Here is a 22476-nt window from a genome sequence, read left to right as displayed (position 1 = left end):
TATCAAAATTACAACTAAAGATATTAACTTGAGTGAATTATCGAATGAACAATAAGAATGTAATTCATGTAGGGAATACTTTATTCCTCAAACTAATTCCAATTGTAACTCCTAAATTGCTGAATTGTATGTCTTATATAAAGTTCAATTTATGAGTAGAAACTATCATATACTAATCATAACTATATGAAATTTATAGACTGGAAACATCAAACGAAATTTTTTTATTAACTGAAGTGTTTAGTATTCCTGTAAAAGAACAAGCAAACTGCGATGTTTACCATGCATTCAAGCAATTAACCAGGCAGATTTCCTTCCTTTAGTACATTATAACAAAATATTGCACATTTAAATTAATTCTTACAATAAAAAAATATCCTATATATTCTTATTGATAACCTAAGTATTAAGAAGTGCTTCAATGCGATTACAAATCAAATACACTATATGGAATGTATACAATACAAGATTTGTTAGAAAGAGAAAGAACGTATGTAAGAAGAGATGCAAAAAGTTTCATGTCATATTTTGATTAATAGATGTCACAACATAATCTTGTTATAACGTTTCCCTTATCGAAATACTATAACAAGATTAGTATTTGTGTTAAATGTCCTGTACGTCGACTCTGTCACAATATTTTTCTATCGTAAACGTTTTATTTGTATATGGAGGAATAATAATATACAGATAAATATCAATTCACTTTAATCAATGAATTAATTTTTTGAATTTTTCAAAATTTAAATATAACATGTGTTTTTTCTTTCATCTCAAATCAAATGTATTTTAATTTCATAAAACATAATTATTTTACAATCGATTTGTTAAAAAGAATAGCGATTAATTTAATATTCTTATAACTGCTGTATATTGAATAGAGAACTGAATCTTTTCTTTTAAATAAGTATAATTTCGTTTTTCCTATATTTCAGAATATACAGATCAGAACAACGTAAAACTTAACATACAAACAGATCAATATTTTCTTTATGCAAAAAAAAAAGCCAATTTAAAAGCAAAACATATATTATATTTTGCACTGAAAAGAATTAATTTGGTGTTTGGTTGCATACTGCACGGCGATTGCTCATGCTGGTATTTTATCAGCTCTGTGGAGAGAAAAGTCTATACTTGAACAACAGCATGTCGAGGCTTCTGAAGTACTCTTGGTGGAAGTTGACGGAAGGCAACTTGTCTCCTTACAGATTCTATATTCTATGGAAGCTAAATCCGGAGATCTTGCTGCCAATTACGTATCTTCACTGCCAAGAAAGTCATTGACGAGTGCGGCTCGTCAACCTCCATCAAGAACATTCCAAAAGCTTCAAGCTATTCTTATTCAAGAATAGACTTTGCAGTCGATATAGTCGATAAACAACATTGTATCTAACTAGCATAAGCAATTGCAGTGCAAAATGCAAACACATATCAAATTAGAACGGAATCTTATTCTTTTAAAAATGTATTTTAAAATAAAAATATCTCTTTTTATAATCTTTAATTAATAAAATTACAATATTTCAAAATTAGCTACATTTCAGAATATATAAGCCTATATATATATATATTCTGCTCTAACGAGTCTATCTAAATTATAATTGGTACCGATAATTACTAATGGCATAATATTAATGAAGACACCGTATCATTAACATATTTTGATGGAAGATGAATATAATGGTACGTTAGAATGATTTGCTTTGCTAACATTTGAAATTCCAATCTGAAATAGAATCATGCTGGAAACACAGTATTGAAATACGAATAATAAAAATATTTAATAAAAGTTGGAAAGCAGATAACTCGTATAAAAATAAATATTTTATTCTACGTTAATTGAAGCCTTTTTGAAATCATAAACAACAACAATGGACATTCTTAAATTACAAAATGAAAAAAACATAGATACTAGTTTCATTTATACAAGAATTTGTTAAATATAGGAAAATTAAAGAAGAAAAAAGATGCTCGTAATGATTTCCAAATATCTTTATTTGGCATTTATAATATTTATAAATATAACATTAGTGGTAATTAAATTTAACGAAACTTCAAAGAATAAATGTTGCCTACATTCTGAATGATATGAGTAATAAATAAAAAAAAAAAAATGCATTCAAAAATTTGTATTCATTAATATTTTGAATTTTCAAATAATTATTAAACTGGAAAATTATTTGCAAGAGGTATATAGAAAATCAATATTTCAAACTATGAAAGTCAATAATTCCGACAAAATTTATTCGTTTGATAATTATGCGATAAATATTTCAGTGAGATAATTTCATTAATAATTGTTCCAGTTATTTTATCAAAGAATCATTACGTTCTCTTATAAAATTTTTAGTCATTGAATAGTTACTATATTTGTTTTAATAACATATTACATACAGTATATCGAAATATATATATATATATATATATACAGTAGATCCCCTATAACGCGGGTTCCTATAAAGGAGATTCCTACAACGCGAAATTCGTATAACGAGGAACGTATCTACCGCGTTATAGGGGAACATATACAGGAATATACCGGATTATCGTAATTAAAATACTCCTATTCAATGCTATCTGGAGAGATATTTAGCAGTCCAAATGCAACCAAATTTAGTTTAGTGACATTTCAGGATATGCGTAAGACGGTTCCGTAAAGTAATTTAATAAGAAAACGGGCACTGCAAATAACGAAAAGGTAGTTTCATTTGTGCAACACATAAAAAGTGTGGTTTATCGAGGACGTGTTACAAATTTGGCATACTGAAAGAGAATATCACACTACATATAAAAAGCATAATACAGGATTGATTACGGTTGAGGTTTGAACACACTGATCACGTCTTCAGGTTTTATACCTTTAGAATGAGAATCATATTAAGCATTGCTGCATTGCTAGCAGAATATCTTGTACAAATAAAATGTTTGTAGCTTGCAGTGCCAAAAGTACCATAGTGGTAAATTTCTGTACTATTTTTTACAGAAAAGTTTTCTGCGTGTCCAGAAATATCGTCATACCAAATCATCTCTCAAACCGTTTTTCCCACTGTAAACAGGGAAAGAAAATACTGTAGCCGAGATTACTTTGTGATACTTTTCATGTAGTTTTAATATTAAATACCAAATTATTTGACCAATTAGTTGTCTTTTTAGGAAGATTTACCACCCCATTCATTCTAGATAGAGTTGTTAATTGTTAATTTATTTGTTTTAAACAATATTGTGAAAAACATTTGTCACAATTTTATCTCGTTACTGGAGTAACTTTGTAACAACTTGTTTACTGCAAAAATCTATACTGTAGTTAACTCCATGTCACATTGTTACCCCGGAGTAATTACTAATAGGAAAGGAAATGGGGAGAACAAAAGTCATTCACTAGAAATACTAACCTTTATTAATTATTACAAAACAAACAATTTTTAATCCTTAAATTGTTGACAACGTGATATTGAATGTAGAAATTCGTTTTTCAAAAATAAAATGATCAAGACAGCAAGTCCACCGTTTATTCTTTATGTTACTAATAGTATTATCCAACAGATTCCATTGTATTTATACGCGCCTTACCTTTTATACTGCTATTATAATTCCGTAGTAACACCCTTTTTCAAAAATTACAATTACATGATTATTAATTTCTTTTTACTAGGCTAACGTAAGTTTAATCTCCGTTATACGGGATGTTTTATGTTTACTGTACTGAAATATCTGGATGACAACTGGCATTTTTAGCTAGTTAGTTAAACCTGTGGACCTAATCTAATGCATATGAAATCCCGAGACAAAATCAAGTATATTGAACATAAAACATTATTTCTTTGTGTATAAATATAAGCCATCTGTTTTGTATAATGTATAAAATTTTAATTCATGAATAATTTATTTTTATGACGTGATTGACAGTTCCTATCGATTAAGCATTTATTATTATTATATATATAGTCACAACATAATCTTGTTATAACGTTTCCCTTATCGAAATACTATAACAAGATTAGTATTTGTGTTAAATGTCCTGTACGTCGACTCTGTCACAATATTTTTCTATCGTAAACGTTTTATTTGTATATGGAGGAATAATAATATACAGATAAATATCAATTCACTTTAATCAATGAATTAATTTTTTGAATTTTTCAAAATTTAAATATAACATGTGTTTTTTCTTTCATCTCAAATCAAATGTANATTTGAATGCAATGCATTACGTTTTAAAGTGTAATTTTTAAAATATAATATTTATTTACTGAAGACAAAGAAAGAAACATATATAATAAATGCAGTATCATAGTAACATGTTAAAAGAATTTAAAATGTTTAAAAACAAATTTTATAATTATTATAATTACTTGAGTAATGTATCTAATGTTATTTACCGGTTATTTTTGGCAATATTTCAGTGATAAAACATTCATTTTCATAATGCTCAACACATTTGTACTGTGGAGCCAGCATGAAGTACTTGCAAAGCTTTTAGCCTTCTTCTTCTTTAAAGCTGCCGAATGGCGTTTGCGACTTCATTTTGATATTGTTCTCTGTCTAGCACTGTGTGTTACTTGTGCTTGTCATGCTTGTCTATGTGAAGCCAGGTGTTGATGTTATCCAGCCAGGCTGTTTTCGGTCTGCCTGGACGTTTCTTGCCTTCAATCCTGCCCTCCAGGATGAGTAATATAATTATATTTAATTACTCCAGGATGAGTGGCAGTAGATGGTATTTTTGGTAGTTCCTAGCGATGTGGCCCAGGTATTTGCATTTCATGCTGATGATGGTTTTGATCAGGTCCCGGTCAGTGTGCATGTCCTGCAAGACCTGTGCATTGGTTATCTTGTCCGTCCACGGGATTTTCAGCATTCTTCGGTAGAGCCACATTTCGAAGGCCTGGAGCTTTTTTGTAGTGGCTGCTGTTAGCGTCCAGGTTTCTATACCGTAGAGCAGAATTGGCCAGATGTAGCATTTCAATGTGCGTAATTTGAGCATGATATTCAAGGTTCTGTCAGTAAGGAGTGTTTTCCATTTGGTGAATGTCTGCCTGGCTTGTTCGATTCTGCTCTTGATTTCGGACTCGTGATTCAGCTGGTCATCTATTAGTACTCCAAGATACTTTTTTGTTTTTCTAACTCTTTCCGCCCTGTGGGCATAAGGGCCCATAATGGGCTTTTTGCAAGCCCATTATGGGTTCGGCCAGGCCCACAATGGGGCTGCCAGGTGGTGAGGGACGGGGCCCGACATATCCGAATGGATATGTCGTTAGGATATGGCGACCCGTTCGGATTCGAAACCGGGTCCCCCAGAACGGTAGGCTGCCACCTTGACTGCTCGGCCATCCGGCCGCACTCCAAGATACTTGAAGCGGTGTACCTGTTCCAACTTCTCGTTATTTAATTTGAACGTGATTTCGCTTGGAGTCCTGCTGACCTTCACCTTTGTTTTCTTTTTGTTGATTCGTAACCCCCATGCTTAACTTTCTGTGCCCACTTCATTCAAGATAGTCTGTAAATCTTGTTCGGAATTCTCTATTAACGCTGTGTCGTCGGCATATCTTAGGTTCTTGATGTAGTGTCCGTTAACTTTTATGCCGATCTCCTTGTCGGCCAGTGTTCGGTCGAAAATCATTTCCGAATAGATATTGAAAAGAATGGGAGATAATGGGCAACCCTGCCCGAGCCTTTTTGTATTGGGATTGGATCTGTCAGGTCGTTGTCATAGCGGAGCCGGGCTGTTTGATTCCAGTAGAGAGTTGTGATAAAGTTGATATCGTTAGTTTCAAGCCCAAGATTTCTCAGTTGATTAATTAGGCAGCCATGGTCCACTGAGTCGAAGGCTTTCTCATAGTCAATAAAACATATGCACACTTCTTTTTGATGTTCATATCACTTCTGTATCAGTATTTGTAAGCAGAAAATTGCCTCTCTGGTGCCCAGCCCTCTGCAGAAGCCAAACTGTGTATTTCCTAGGGCATGTTCGCACATACATCTTATTCTTTGCTAAATCACCTTGAGAAAGACTTTTAGCACCTGGCTCATTAAACTGATCAGCCTGAAGTCTTCACATTTTCGGCTGGTAGCCTTTTTTGGTAGCGCCACAAAGATTAATTGGAGCAAGTCAGATGGAATAACATTGTTGTTGTAGAATTTTCGCCTTAGATGGAAGATTTAGACTATATTCACGTTATTTTTCTTTAATTTCATCATATAATTCTCCAGAGCCTTCTTCAGCAAAAAATTTGGTATATTTCTGATGATGTCATTATAACAGACACTGAAATTCCCTTGTCAATTGTCAACCAGTTTTAAAACTTTCTTTTTGACATATCTTCTGAAGTGTTATTTATGATATTTTCAACAGACAACTTCATTTTCAGATAGTCTCTATGCGTATTTTTAAAAAACTACTTTTATTAAAGCAATTCTCAATGATCTTCTCCGATATTTGATCCCACGACATTGCCAAAAGATGTAGTTAAAAAGTAGAAAAATTCTTTTAACAATAGAAGAGTCATATCTTAGACTCTTAGACTAAGTCTTAGACTATCACTTAGTTCTCCAAGAATTCTCGCATACATTTTACATCTAAAGTATGCCCTTAAGTTAAATATGATTGCTTAGTCACATGTATGAATGAATGATGACCTCATATGATTTACCTTATTGTCCTTTATTACGAAATTTGAAAATGTTTCCTTTCATTTACAATATTAATTATTAATAATTATTTACAGTTGTTATTGTATAACTTTACTTAAATATACGCTTGTTTCATCAAAAGTATGTACTATAAATATTTTTACAATTAGTATAAATGATTGTTATAACTTTTTCTTATTTAATAGGTATAACTTTAATGTCATTACAAATTTCTCACTACTCAGTAACTTTAATGATCTCCCTTTAAAATATAATGTCACTTTTTATACAACAATATTTATTAAAATTAATTTCATTTTAGTTCCAGAAAATAGATTTACATGGAGTAAATCAATTAATAATATATTTAAACGTATTTTTCAGAACTTTATGCACGCAAATTTCTGGAAAAATTCCTAATAGATATTGATTCCTAATATTTCTAATAGTCACATTTAACGCAATGCACTCCAGTCATCTCGATTCGACCTATCGCCAGAATAAAATATACATTAAAAGTGCTTTAAATGCTAAAGTTGAGTCAGTAGAATTGACAAAATCAGATTATACTCGTTTTCCTTTATTAATTTTTGAAATTAAACAGATTATGCCTATCAGTAACCACTCGTGGTGGTCGTGGGTTCGTGCCTCGTCTGGCCACGTGTTTTCCGGATTTTCTTCAGTTTATAACATCTAAATAGGGACAAATTCCCCGTAGAAAGTCCTCCTGAGAGGCATCCTCACGTCAAATCGTCCAATTGTCGCATAGAAACAAAACAAACAAACGCAAAAATTACATACATTTACATTTCTACTACCGTGAATTTTTTAAATACAATAGTATTTTTCTTGTTTAAAATAGATATTATTTTTTATTTGACAAATTAAAATGTTATAATATAAATTAATGAGATAATTTCAAAATATCAATAGATGTATTTTGATAATTATAACGTTAAGAGGAAATCGATGTTATAAAGCGGAATAGATAATCTCATAAGAAGGGTTTACAGTGAGAAATATTCTCAGAAGCTTATATTGGAATGAACGTAAGGCCTTCTTAAAATAGAATATTAATTATTATTCGGATTTCTATGAAGGCATTCAAGAAAGTAAGAGTAATTATATACTCGAATACGTAATAAGATTATACTGAAGATTGCTTAAAGATTATTCTTCACGTGTATTTGGCCAAGAAGATTAAAGGAGCAAAATTAGTATTCTTATAGACAACTGCAACTTTCCCCATTGTTAAACAAGATAATTCTTTGTTTGCATGGCTTTTTTCAGCAAGTCCATCATGGATTTTGCCACGTCCACAATAAAACGGCGTAATGGCGAGGGATGGGGACATACGCAAGAGGCCCAATACCAAAAAAAATTCCTGGGTCTTTTGATCCGTCTGGATTCGATCCCGGGTCCCCTAGAGCGGTAGGTTTACACCTTAACCGCTCGAACATTTGGCTATCCTTCAAAAAATAATAAAACATCATCTAGATAATAAGGGAATAACCCTATTACAGGAGATAGAAAGGAAAAGGTCAATGATTCTATTAGCCAATTTGATTATGTCTACAAAAAGATATGTATATATTAATGAATAATTCGCTTACATAAATAAAGTTTTGAAAATTCGTATTATGTTATCATTTTTTAAAATTTAAATGAAATTAATTCAAAACATATTCCAAAACATGTGCATTCCAGTTTTATAAGATTTCTATACAGATTGAATATTTCAGAATTGGATCGATCTTTGTAAATAGTTTTTTTCGTCGCGCTATTTAAATGCATGAAGCATCCAAATAGTATTAAATACTGGATATTTGATAGAAATTCTTATTGGATGATACTTTACATTACTTTGCATACATTAAATCATTGAATTGCAAATTAAAAGAAAATAAACGACTTCAGAAGTCTTCTGAATGAATAGAACATCTCCTATATATATATATATATATATATATATTGTCAAAAATATAATAGGTTTCAAAGTTTACTGAATGTCCACAAAGACTGTAATTGTTATGTAACTTATTATGAAATAATGTATTTTCCTTCAAATTAGTAAATATGAAGTGCATTTAATAAATTCTAAACAACAACAATTATTGAATTTTGGATAGATTGAATAGATGATTTAAAATACCTAATCTATAATCATTACTCGTCTATTTGGTTGAAGTCCATAATCGATATTGGAACACGATTACAGATTTCTCAGGTATTAATAACTCATTGAATATTTCATTGGAAACAGGAGATAAATAATTACATTAATTTATCATTGTATTTCACATGGAAAATAATAATAAATTTAAAGCTAAATTTAATAAATTACCCGAAACCTTGTAAGTTTTGCTCGAGTACAATGTAAAATGTATTTTAAGTGAAATTTTTTCTGTGTTCAGACAAAACTTACATAACAATAAAGCCAACTTTACAAATAAATTATGAAAAATTCTATGTAAAATTAATTTTTCAATGTTTCTATCGTTGTAATTCTATTATTCAGAAGTTATTATCTAATATTTGAAATGTTTTTATAACTTTTTTTTAATAAATATACCTGTATAAACTTCGAAATAATTTGTGAAACAAACATTGATTTTATCATAATATATAATCAGTAATAACAAATCTTATATGATTGTTGTTTTATCAAACGAAATAATTTTCTCAACGTATAAAAGGAATCAATACTAAATTTTTAATTTTAGTTTTCTGTTTTAACTTACTGTAAGTTGGATCTAAACTTAAATCAAGAGATTTATATCGATTATAAACTTAATAAAGCTACCCAGAAATGTTATAATGAGTCTTTTGAATACAGGAAAAATAACTTTAATGATTAATGAATGAATGAATAAATGAACGAATTAACTAATTAATAACTAATGAATTAATAAGTATTCTTCTTTGTTTCATTCAAAAGGTAAAAAAACTAATAAATACTACAATACTAGAAATATTTACTGTTGATTGTTATGGTATTTACAATATTTAAAATTATATTTATGAATTAAATCTATTCTGTAAATAAATTTAATGTTAAATTTTAACACATTCTACACTTTCTAACTTTTGCAGTGGGTCAACAGGATCTAATTAGGACACCGAGTAACAGTTAAAAATCTTGGATAAGTTAGCTTAATGAGAAAACTACAATGCGTTAGATTTATTAGTAAACACATTCCAGACAAAATCGACACTTCAAATAGAATGTTGAGTTTACACAGCATAATACCATGATATTATAACTACGTAAGGTATATGACAGTAGAGCACGTGTACTACGCCATTTGTATCAGTAAGTTATAGTTGGAGTATCAAGTGTTGGAAAAATCGAATAGTGTTCATTTATAATGAATTTTTTTTATTATATTAATCGTTATGTTAAATTAAGTCCACCATGCGTGAATTTTAGTTGGAAATGGCCACGCAGCCATTCTATATCAGCAAACAATTGATTGCCTAAAGTTTCTTTAAGAAGACTAAAGAGATGGTATTCATAATAAATCTTGGAAATAATTTGGCATTTTCCATTCCATTGTTACCTGAGTTAAAATGATAAAATTGACCGTATGGAAACGAACGCAATTGTCCAAAATGCACGTAACTATTCCTCGTGTCAATAAACATAAACGGTGTTTGCTATGGCCTCTTTCAAAACACCATAAAGAAAGTCGTTATAATACGTAATATTTATTGTTAAACTAAAGGGAAAAAATTCAAATGAATAAGGTCATGCCTCCTCAGAAAATGGCCACCATATTTTTCCAACAGAGATAAAGTTTGAATTTGTATAGGATTTGAGAAAATCACATTCTCTCTTCTCTTACTTTGTATTTTTGATTCGAGAGTACAATGATATATTCAGATTTTGCAAGTTATTAGAATATGAAAAAAAAATCATCTCTTTCCCTAAGACATCTCTTTAAATAATTTTATATAGTCTACATAGAAATTATGTCTGCTTTCTATCGAATAACAGTTGTTTCGATAACCTTCATGTACTGACCTAATAAAACTTTAATGGATCGATGATGATTGCTTCAATTTTACAGATAGTGATCTCTGCCCAGCAGCATGATTCTTTTAAGCTGGATATCCACATGAACGATTTCGTCGCTCCAAGCGGCGGTAAAAAAGGAGAATAAATCAAAGATGGATGACGACGACGACGACGGGATCTTCTTAGCGACATACAATGGCAGATACAAGGAGTGGCAATGGAGGATTAAACCCTCCTCCTATTGACCTAACATTTATTTGTTTGAACTTCGAAACATTGTTTTTAAAATCATTTAAGTTGGGCAATTTGGTTAATCGGACCATCTTCAATGCACGTGCAAAATGATGGTCGTATACGTGATAACAAAAGGTACTTATCAATTATTGAAAAAATTGTAGACCCACTTTCCCACTGTCGTCCATCCGTCTGTTCTTCCTTAATCTCGAGAATGGAGTTAGACACATGAATGGCCGGATGTGGAAAGCTTAGGGGTATGAGATCCCAATATGAACAATCGATACAAACCGGAAGTTACGTTATTACCAATTCAAAACCTTTCCCCTGAAATGAGTGTGACCTGCACGACTCTATTGTTAAATAAAAAGTATGATGTACAGGGGCAAGCCACTACTAATTCGAGGTGGAGAGCATATATTTTAAATTAAATAAATTAAATATATGATTAAAAATTGCATCCTGGCATTGTGACGTTATACGTAATATTTTACACATTACAGTTATTTACTGTGCAGAAAATGTGACTGAATATCGAATATTTTCATAAAACATTTAATATTTTCAATAGACGTTGCTGAACGTTTTGTAACAAAGCACGCTGCTGTATGCTTCAATTTGTTTATGTACGTTCTTTAATCAGTCTGAAGATAATACAATGCCTGAATATACTGTATTAGATTGAATGAGACCCCTACAAAAACGTTAATGAACACGTTATTGTCAGGAGTCATTAGTGTCCAAACAACTTCTACTGTAAATTATTTACAATTTTTCAGTTTATTATTAAGATTTTATTTAAAATTATTCAATATTAAAATTTTTTTAAATGTTATAATTAAGAATAATGCTGAACAAATTAGTAATAATATAAACTTTAAAATAAACAGATGAAGAAGCAATCATTAAGATGCAAACGTCTATGAGCGTAAAGGATTAATTAAACTCGATGATGGCTCGTATTGACGTTGCGTAGCTCACACACACACATTTTTTTATTTTCAATATTTCAAATTTCATTGATAATGTATTGAACATTCTATTATTTGATTGCATTATTTCCTTCCCACTGTTTCTATTCAAACATTTCATGCCAATGAGTCAAGCTTTATAATTTAGATACGTACACTTCAAGCCACAGTATTAAAGTTTATTATAGTAGACTACAGTAGTTATTATGTACCGTACATACGGGAATTGTAGATATTGTAGTTAAAAGCAACCGCTATAATCTTATAACTAGTCATTTAATACAAGAAAAACACAAGTAACCAAAATGTTAGCCATAATCTGATTAAAAAAAATCTCTGTATATTACTTTAGATAAACTGTCGAATACATTTCTAATAGGGAATTTCAAGATTTCACTCAGAAAATTCTTTTATTCTCATGAAAATTATACCAATTTTAATCTCTCGTATTTAAATTCAGACACAAGATATATAAAATATAATCACAGTACGAGAAATTTAAAACTTATAATTATTAAAATTATATTTATAATAATTATAAATTAATAAAAGTATTATTAATTAACTGATACTTATGCATGTTTTAAATAATTTGAATTCGAAACATTTTAATAAAATTAGCAATTATCAGCGAATATTTAGCTTTATTAACAACTAAATTAAATATGTATAATAGACATTATAATCAAAACCAATTTCTTCTGAGGATAAATTACAACAAATTTTAATACATATAAATGTTTTTTTTTTCTTTTATATATATATATTTTTATCTTACCTATGTATGAATAAAGAATAAGGAAAAGTTTCAATCTGCAGGGCGATTTAATACGTTTGGCTTGACGAGGAATATTTATTCATGGCCCTGTAAAAATAAACACAGGAGAAAAGTTCCAAAATTCAATCATTCTAATTTGGTATATTCATATATTGTAATTATGAAAAATAAAGTTTAAAAAATAAATAAGAAATGTATTAGAGCGCGATTTATTTTATTTATTACGAAGAAAAACAAATACGAAAATTATTTGTCTTTTTTTTTATTATTGTTTCCCTGTGTTAAATGTTCTAACTGTTTTAATTTTTTTAGACGTAATAAATGTTGAATTTGAGCTAATAATTGAGTAAATATTTATAAAATTATTATATTATAAAAAGTACACAATTTGTTCTTTATTTTTATTATATTTTTTTGCCTGTTTCGAAACGACAGTAATGAATTTTCGCAAAGGCCTTACGCCTTTTCTTATATATCATCCCATATTCTACCTCATAAAAAGCTTATGATTTAGTATTAAATATTTCGAATTCTAAATTAAACTAAAAATTGCAATATTTATAATCAATATGTAAATTAATTTTTAAATAAAAAGCTAAAAAAAAATATATATATAAACAGAATGTTCAAGTTATTAGGTAAAACGACATTCAGTTTTTATTTTCTAAGCTGGGACTGAATGGAGTGAAAATTGGAGAGCGATAGTATTAATCATATTTAAGTATTCTTTAATTCAATTATATAAATTTGGGAACCCAACTGCAGCAAAGAGATTTTGATTTCTTCAAAGTTTCTTTTCAAAGAGGTATTAGAAGTTCTGAGAATTGTGATCATCATGAACAAGAATTTCAATTAACAGACTCTTGATCCTCATTACTAAATATTTCTGATTATAAAACACTTCGACAGATTGTCATTAAAAATTTAATATAATCAGTTCAGAAAGATTAAACAATAAATTAATATCTATAACAAAATTATGAGTGATTATTTTTGCTTAAAAACATAATAATAATACAGTAACTTTCGAATAGGAAGCTGTGTTAACTGATGTAATCCCGAGTCAGTACAAGCCGTCTAATGTAAGGAACTATACTGCGAATAGATGGACAACATAAAACATATCGATGAAGTAATATTTAATAACAAAACAAAGAATACACGAATGTAAATATAGTACATACGAATTAATACTCTTACAAAAGTTATTCGAATTGACAACCTCGACTCTCAGTGCAAGCATTACATCTTGGTAGAAAACTCTAGGGTACCCTTTCATATATCCTAAGCATTTCCCGCTCCACATCCGCAGTTGCAAGAATTCTGGCTAACAATGCTTCCGAATAGTCTACCAATGTCTCGTAAATGGATCCTTTGATATGCCACCAAAAAGTTTATATCAGATTGGTTTGTACTGTACTCGAATCCTTTTAAAATCACTCTATAGGTATTACCTTTTGAATCACCTTATATGTACTGTATATTACATTAACAGTCCAAAAATATAGTATTATTACTGGGTTACTGTATATAAAATTACAAATAAAATTTTACTTCTTCTGTTGGAAAGCTAAAACTTTAATATAACTTAGTATTAACATTGTAATTTATAAATCTTTCCGCAATACCGTGACAAAAAATTTTCATTAATAAAACTAATAGAAAATACGTAATATTAAAACAATACGAGCAATTATTTATTGTGACACGGTCACAATACCGGGATGCCATTTTTAACTATATTTTTTAATTTATTTAATTTAAAATATATGCTCTCCACCTCAAATTAGTAGTGGCTTGCCCCTGTACATCATATTTTTCCTTTAACAATAGAGTCGTGCAAGTTATCTAACATCTTTCAGGGGAAATTTTTGAATTGAAATAACGTGACATCCAGTTTGCATTGAAAGTTCATATATAATAATCTGGGCCTCCTGCCTCTAAGGTTTCCGTATCTGATTTCGTCGTACATCTATGTAACTTAGTTCTGGAGATAAGGAAAGATGAACAGACGGATTGACGACAGTGGGAAATTATAAGTCTACAATATTCAAATTGCAGCCCAGAAACGTGTGTGAATATTTTAATGATTTACATAGAATTGAAACTAATATATATATATATATATTAAATTGTGTGTTCAATGAATAGATCTTCATGAAAAAATTATTCTAAGTGAAACACGGAACGTTAATCGTCAGATTAAATACGTTTATTTGAACAAATACGAATATATAACTATAGCGAAATATCATTTAAATTTGGTATTTCCTTGTATTTAAATGTTCGATTTTATTCAAATATTCGTATTTATTTTGACGATTAACGTTCCGTGTTCCATTTAGAATAGTTACTTACCATGAAGACGGTCTATCAAATACGTTGAAATCGTTTGATTTCCTATTTAAGGGTGTAATTATTCTTTTAATAAGCTTTTTGTCATATTCTCCAATTCTACTGTTGATAACAATGTTTATTTATTAACACAACAAAAGAAACAAAGACTAAAATAGCTTATAGAATATAAATGACATAATCAAGTTTAACTTGAAATTAAAATATGTATGAGTAGGCTATTTATTAGTAATAAGCGATTCTAAAATGACGACTATAAGATAATTTTATAAGAAAATAAATTACAGTACTCAATAAAAGATAGGTAACTGTATTTTAAAGTTAAATTAAACAAAAGAATTCATTAACATTCTAAGCAGAGCTTTTAAGTAACCAGCAGCAAAATAAACAAAACCAATAGCATAATTCGTTTTGTATAAAATGAACTCTGCCATTGATTTGTTTACTTATTTGCTTAACATATAGAAGAATCTATTGTAAAAGCTTAATATGTCAATATACATTTTTGTTTTACTATATAACTTTGTTACATTCTAAATCATATACTAAGTGATTATATGGAATATTATCTTTTACATCGAAAATCCGATATAGAAATCTGGTATTTGATTTTCAGTGTCAAAATAACTTAACGTGTAATCATCTTTAGAATGTATAGCGCAAAATTATTTTGGTAATTCATAGACGAATTGATAAATAGGTATTATAATTCTTTGTTAAGTATGGTTATATTAAATTTCTTCACGGCTTTTTTGTCCATATTTTCTGCACCAAAATACATAAAATATCGCTATTGTCTTGGTAAGTAATATCAAAATGCTGATTCTGCACTTGTCTAAAAACGAACGAGAAATTTTCCTCCAAACTGACAAAGTCTGCATATATAAATTGTTGTTAGGAGTGTTATAGCGTAGTTTCAGCTTGAGTTACAACTTGCTAAAACTTAGTTTTTACAATCCACTTTCTACTTTTATATCGAATCATTTATTGGGTTGCAATTTCGAAACTGTAGAACTATAAATTCCTCACTGTCGTTCGTCCGTCTGTCTTTCCTTAATCTCGAGAACGGTGTTAACAGGAAAAGTATTATGTACAGCCGCAAGACACTACTAATTTGAGGTGAAGAGCATATATTTTAAATAAAACTAATGTACAATACGTTAATGCTGTAATATATTATTTTTTCACATTAAAAAGAATAAAATATAATTACAAAAATTTCCAAACATTTATTGTTACGATTATATGTTACGACAGGTACTGTACAGGGGAACCCGTACATTGGATCACCTGCCCACCCCTTTTCGTCTCGGTTGCATTTTTTCTAATTCCCAAGAGGTCCTCAAACAACAGATAATTCGTGACTTTTAGCTTATTCTGCAAATATAAAAGAAGCTAATGAACGAAATTTGTCCATTGACCCATGCAACTTCGTCATATGTTGACCAAAACTTTGTTTTCGAAGCTAAGTTAGCCCCGAATGCAACCAACACCATTTTGTGAAAGCGCTGATCCGATGTTGAATCATAGAGTTTGAATCTCTTTGCATAACGTACCAATACAATGCCCTTTTTTACAGCCTGTGTCCCTTTTTCATAGTCTGCGGGCACCCCTGACACAGATATATAAATTCTTCAGAACAATTCTTTATACGCAAATCATCCGTTTTCTCAACAGTTTCGATCATTTTGAAAGCAATTTTACATTTTGTTTAATCTTCAACAATTAAATATACATTGTTTAAAATAAAATCCAAATGAACCATTAGGATATTTATAGTTATTCAAATCTAAGCGAAAATTTTTCTCATATTATTGAGATTTCCCTCAAAGATTACGATTATAACTGCAATAAACAGTGGGTACAGTATGTTAACTCAAATAAGAATATCAATCCAATGGCAGTTGATCCTCGATAAAATATGGCAATTACGACATTCCAATATATACAATAGTGAAAGCACTATTTCTTATTAGTTGACTATTATTTCTTAAAACGGTATTATACATAACATATTGCTTAATCTCATCTTGAAAAGAATCTTGAAAAAAAATATTAATCATACGAAATTCTTTCGTTCTACTGATCTCTATTTAGAATAATACTTTTCAACTATTGAAACCAATGTTGAAAGAAGCGTTATAACATTTCATTTCTTTATAATGCTTTCGATATAATATCAGTTGTGGGCCTTTTGCTGACCTCAATTTATGTTCAATATAGACTGACTTAGTCTGCAATAAGTCCGTCGGTGCGGATGAAAGATTGAACATTCCCTCATCTGCACTGACCAGAAATATCTATAATCAACGAAAGTTGAAATCGCATTTTAAATTCCAATCTTTTACGGTTATCTGACATCAAAACAACTGTAATATCACTTCACTTTCCTATTGTAAAAATTTCTTTTCAACATTCAATTATATATATATATATATAATTTTAAATAAATAACAAGTCAATTCACATTGATTAATGTCGTTAAATATGATATTGAGTTAAGCACCTTTATTCTCTTGCGACAAAGATAATTGGCATCAGAGGAAGCAGTCATAAAAAATCGATATAAATGTGAATTTTTTTTTCGTTAAACAGAAATGAAATATGAAAAAAAAATAAATAAAGAAAAATAATGATAAATCATGCAGATGATACATACTGATAACAATTCAAAGTAGTGTTAAAACACTACTAATTCGATAGATATTCGTAAGCAAGAGTTTCAAATACAACAATATTAAATATCTTAAGAGAATATATAGTATAATATGATAAAAAAATAAATTAATAGAATTCACACAGAAAATCAAATAGTATTTAATTATTTCATTTTTAACTATAGATTTCAAGACAAATCGACGTAATATATAACCTATTTTATTATAATTTCATTTATAATATCAAAGTAAATTTACACATTTAGTATTATAATTTTAAATATATCTTTTATTCCATGTTATGTATGGAGTTAGAAAAGTAAATAATAAAAATAAAGCTGTATGTAGGACTTACGAAAGATTCAAGACGGCTCAACAAACAATTGTTATATATATATATATATAGATGGATAACATCTATCTAACTAGGGCAATAATCCTGGGGTTGCTAGCTTGCATCTTTCCCATCTTGCCATTAAGATTACTCATTTTTTGGTTAATATTTCTTGTGAATGATCCCTTAAGCAAGTAATCGTCTATGCTTTAATACGATTTTCTTCCCTCCATTATGTATGTTGTTATATTTTATCTAACTTATGTTTTGAATATATTTTATTATATTACATACATTTGCTAATTTAAAATATATTATTATACAAAGCATAGATTAGAACAATACTCTTAGATATATAATACAGTCAAACATCTACAACGGCCATTGACGTAAACATAAAAAAAAAAATATTGTTTTTGGATGATGAAGTGAAAAATTCACACGTCGTATAAATTGAAGGAAAATGTAATTTATTACTTTTAACATATTAGAAAATCACAAGAAAAAAAAACCTGTACAGAGGCCGTACTTTAACGCGCAGAGAACAGAAAACACACGAGATTGATCTTATATTGTAAGCTACGACTAAAGTTAAAGTGTGTAAAAAAAAAAGAAGGAACAGTGCCGGCGCCTTCTTCCGGTAATGAAAATTACAAAGTTTCTTCTTAATTCTTCTTTAAAAAAAAACACCTAAAAATGTAGTTAGTCTATGGTCTGAAATTTTTTTAATTAACACCGCCGGCAATGCTCACTGTCTGTTCCTTCTTAACATATTTTAAAGTCAAGTCATAGCAGACAATAAAAGGTCGATTTACATCTGTGTTTTTAGGAGTTCACTGCACGCTCGAGTCAGACTTTTTACACACACACACACACAAAAAAAAACGTAGTTATTCTTTCATGTTTCTATATAATATTTTGTTTTTTATGTTCACAGTCAAGTTTATTAACAACATAGAAAGCCAATAGCCAAATTTACCAAATCTTATTGATAACGACTAATTTTTTACAGTTAATTATTATTATTTTCCGTACGTAATTTTGGTAATGTGCTATTGTTGAGAGGTTAAAACTAAGATTTTCAGTGGTCATTCGATTGTATATATATTTCATTAAATAATCAAAGTTTAAATTCGTCATATAATATTTCATTGAAAAGGTAAAAAAAAAAAAAAATATATATATATATTATTTTGGAGAGATTGTCAATCAAATTGTGATATATGGCTATATATTGAACAATTTTCTTTATCTTTGGTGTAACGATATTTCTAGCGTTACTCCAAAGATAACATCTTGACAGTAATCAAGATCCCGAGCCGTCAGACACCTTGACAGTAATCAGATCGAATAACCTACGTTTCTACCGTATAAATATTACATTAAATTGTTTATAGATAGAAAATATCCAAAATACTAATACTAATACTATATTTTTATTGTTTTCAACATTGTATAAAACATTGTTCATAATATTATGTATATAAGTTACTACATATAAAGTAAGCTAAGGTGAACGTACTAACCTTTATAATGATATTGCTAATTAAACATTCTTCAAAACAATAGAATATTTTAAATTATCGTACAATATATTCTAATATATATTAAATCGTTCCTCCATTTCTATCTACACGACATATTTAAAAAAATTAGTCTACGTTTTAGAAAACAAAGAGAAATGTACTGTATATAATAATATATTATATGACGTAAAAAATTATTTTTTAACGTCATAGAACAATAAAGTTATTAAATATTCAAAGTCAATAGTTAAGATTTTAACGTTAGGAATTAAATTATTAACATTTAAAGATATTATAATGTATTTAAATTAACACGAGAATAATATATTATATATATGTCTAAAAGGGTTGTAATTAATTTTATATGCTTATGTATCTATAATTATAAATTATTGCTAATTAAAAATTCTTTATTTGCAATAAAAAGAGAGGAATAGAAATCGTTAAAATGATTTAGTTCCTATGCTCGAGTTGAGTTTCAAGAAATCTGATTATTTAAATATTACTTAAATGATAATGAATATAATTATTATGTATATAATAAATACAGTAAAGGAATTATATTTAAAGACTAAAATCATATCGAATCTGTACTTTAACTTCAATATGTGAAAATATGCTTTTATAGTATATTAATATAAAGCAGATAGTATATTTAATCTGAGTAAATCCTATGATTAGGATTTATAAATTATAAATTAGGACAATTAAGAAAAGAATAGTACACTATAAATCTAGTTGAATTTATATGCGAATCAATTATTAACCAACCTTTAATTGAAAAGTTGAAAATAAAACCAGTTTAAAATATTGAAACAATCAAAAAGTAGAAAATTAACTTTATCCCTTCAATTAAAAATGTTTAAAATAAATTGGAAATAATTACAGTATTTCAGAAATGGGGTAAAAATCTATGCGGCTCCATAAATCGTCTTAGGCTTGTCTTGCATTGAGATCATTGAATATACTTGGCAATTTATGCACTTCTAATTAGAACTTGTACTGTACAGTAACTAATGATTATTAGATTTATTTTTCAAGTAAAACAACGTAAAATATTGATACAACAACAAGAAAAAAGTAAAATGGTTACAGTTTGTTGAAACAAAAACATCAACCAACTGTAAAAAAATCACAAACAACTAGCAGGGGCGTGAGTTGTTCATAGGGTGTTTTAGAGCCAAATAATAGCATAAATAAAATTTATTTATTTATATTTATATCTATTTTAAGCAGACAGTAATCTGATGTACAATTTACTATTCTCATAAAAGCAGACAATGGCCAATGCAAAATAGTTATCACACTTTAATTCGTCTCTATATGTGGAAATGTAATTCATATTGTTGCGATAATTTCTGCAGACAATTGCTTATGAACGTAATCTAGAGTAAAATCCTCTGTATATTATTAGAAAATTTAATATGAAACTGGTATTGACCAAATTGAAGAGAACGACTAGAGATTGGAATAAATCTCGTGCTACAATGTACTATTTAAATCAGTGTCAATTCTATTTAAAGAGTAGTTACATATATTTTACGGACAATAAGTAATGCAAATAAAGTGGAAAGAAATTTCATACTGAGATTTCACTTTTACAAAACAAAGCAGCCAAATATTTTCTTCTAATAAATAATGAATTATCTAAATCAAAATACAGATTTTAGACAATAGTAGTGCAGAAGATGCAGACACACAAATGCAATACTTAGTGGTGATAGACTTGATTCGACACCTGAAAAGTATATTTTTGAGTGAGGGCACAAATACATAATCCACTTTTAAATGTATTCGAATGTGAGGAACGATAAATCCTTAAACAAATTATGTTTTATTAAAGATTACAGTTTAGTACAAACTTTTTTTGACTGTCCCCCCTCTTCAAAGATTCCTCGATCTTTTATCACACCGTCCTTCTTTTTTTTTAAATAATAAATAAATAAATCTTAAGCCAGTATTAATCCTCACACCGTTTTCATAAAAAAAAGATGATGTATTTACAGTATACAAATTTACAAAATCCTGAAATGTCTTATACATAATCTATTGCATTAATAATTTTTAATAAACCGTTTCCAATCGACCTACGAAAATGCTTTATCGACCTTTAGGGGTCGATATCGACCGCTAATTTAGTAAATTAATTCTCATTTCATTACAGAATCTCTTTTGACAGTATCATACAGATGTATCCTATACATTTTCTGTAGTGATCTAATTATTTTGTCGTAAAAAAATAACATTTCTTTTGTTTTTTTTTATATTATTATTAAAACAAAGAAGTAATGTTTTAAAATTTATATTCGAATTTTTCAAAACTAATAATAAAATAAATAAATCTAAAAGTATTGATAAATTGTTGTTTAAAGCTTTCTTGTTAAGTCTGAGTAATAAGCTATTTTAGATTTGAAAGTTTTCTCATAGCAGTTATCATTATGATAACTTACAAATGATAAGATCTTAAGATTACTATTGAATATTATATAATGCAAATAAATCAATAGAATTAATTAACAGAATGTGTATCGAGTGATTTGAAGCATTGCTAAGTAGAGAAATCAAAAGAAAATATTGAAAATTTGCTGTACTTTAATTGGAAAAGATGAATTCTTACTTGAAACGGCGCGGTTTGAAGATGAAAATAAGAAAAGAAAGCATATATCAAATGTATAAAGATAAATAAATTATTAAAAAGTATAAATTTTTAATAACTTTATCCGTTTTATCTTCTATAATAGATTTGTTTTTGAATGCGTAAAACGAGCTTGTAATAAAATTCTATTGTTAATGTTATTCTGGAATTTTTACAGTTAGATTTATATTATAAGCGCCATGTTCTTTTTTTATTGAGTTATTAAAATTCTAATGAGTTAAAATATATCCTATATTATCAAATTAAACTTAGTAAACATCCGCAATACCCTCGGAATAAGTCATCAAAAAAGAAAAAGACTTAACTTAGAATTATAAATT

At 28.6% G+C, this 22476-nt stretch overlaps 1 protein-coding gene across 1 annotated transcript in view; it reads right to left on the bottom strand.

The window, feature by feature from the left end:
* The window catches only part of LOC111633991, a 271060-nt gene that overhangs the window by 198176 nt on the left and 50408 nt on the right, over positions 1-22476 (bottom strand). Inside the window, exon 2 of the mRNA XM_023378659.1 lies at positions 12629-12715. The gene's annotated coding sequence lies outside the window, so the exon portion shown is untranslated. The remainder of the gene's footprint in view (positions 1-12628; positions 12716-22476) is intronic.

The sequence above is a fragment of the Centruroides sculpturatus genome, unplaced genomic scaffold, assembly GCF_000671375.1.
Source record: "Centruroides sculpturatus isolate CEXI.00-Female unplaced genomic scaffold, Cexi_2.0 scaffold679, whole genome shotgun sequence".
Lineage (NCBI taxonomy): Eukaryota > Metazoa > Arthropoda > Arachnida > Scorpiones > Buthidae > Centruroides > Centruroides sculpturatus.
Note: the sequence above shows the minus strand (reverse complement) of the source record. Positions and strands in the feature narration are given on the sequence as shown.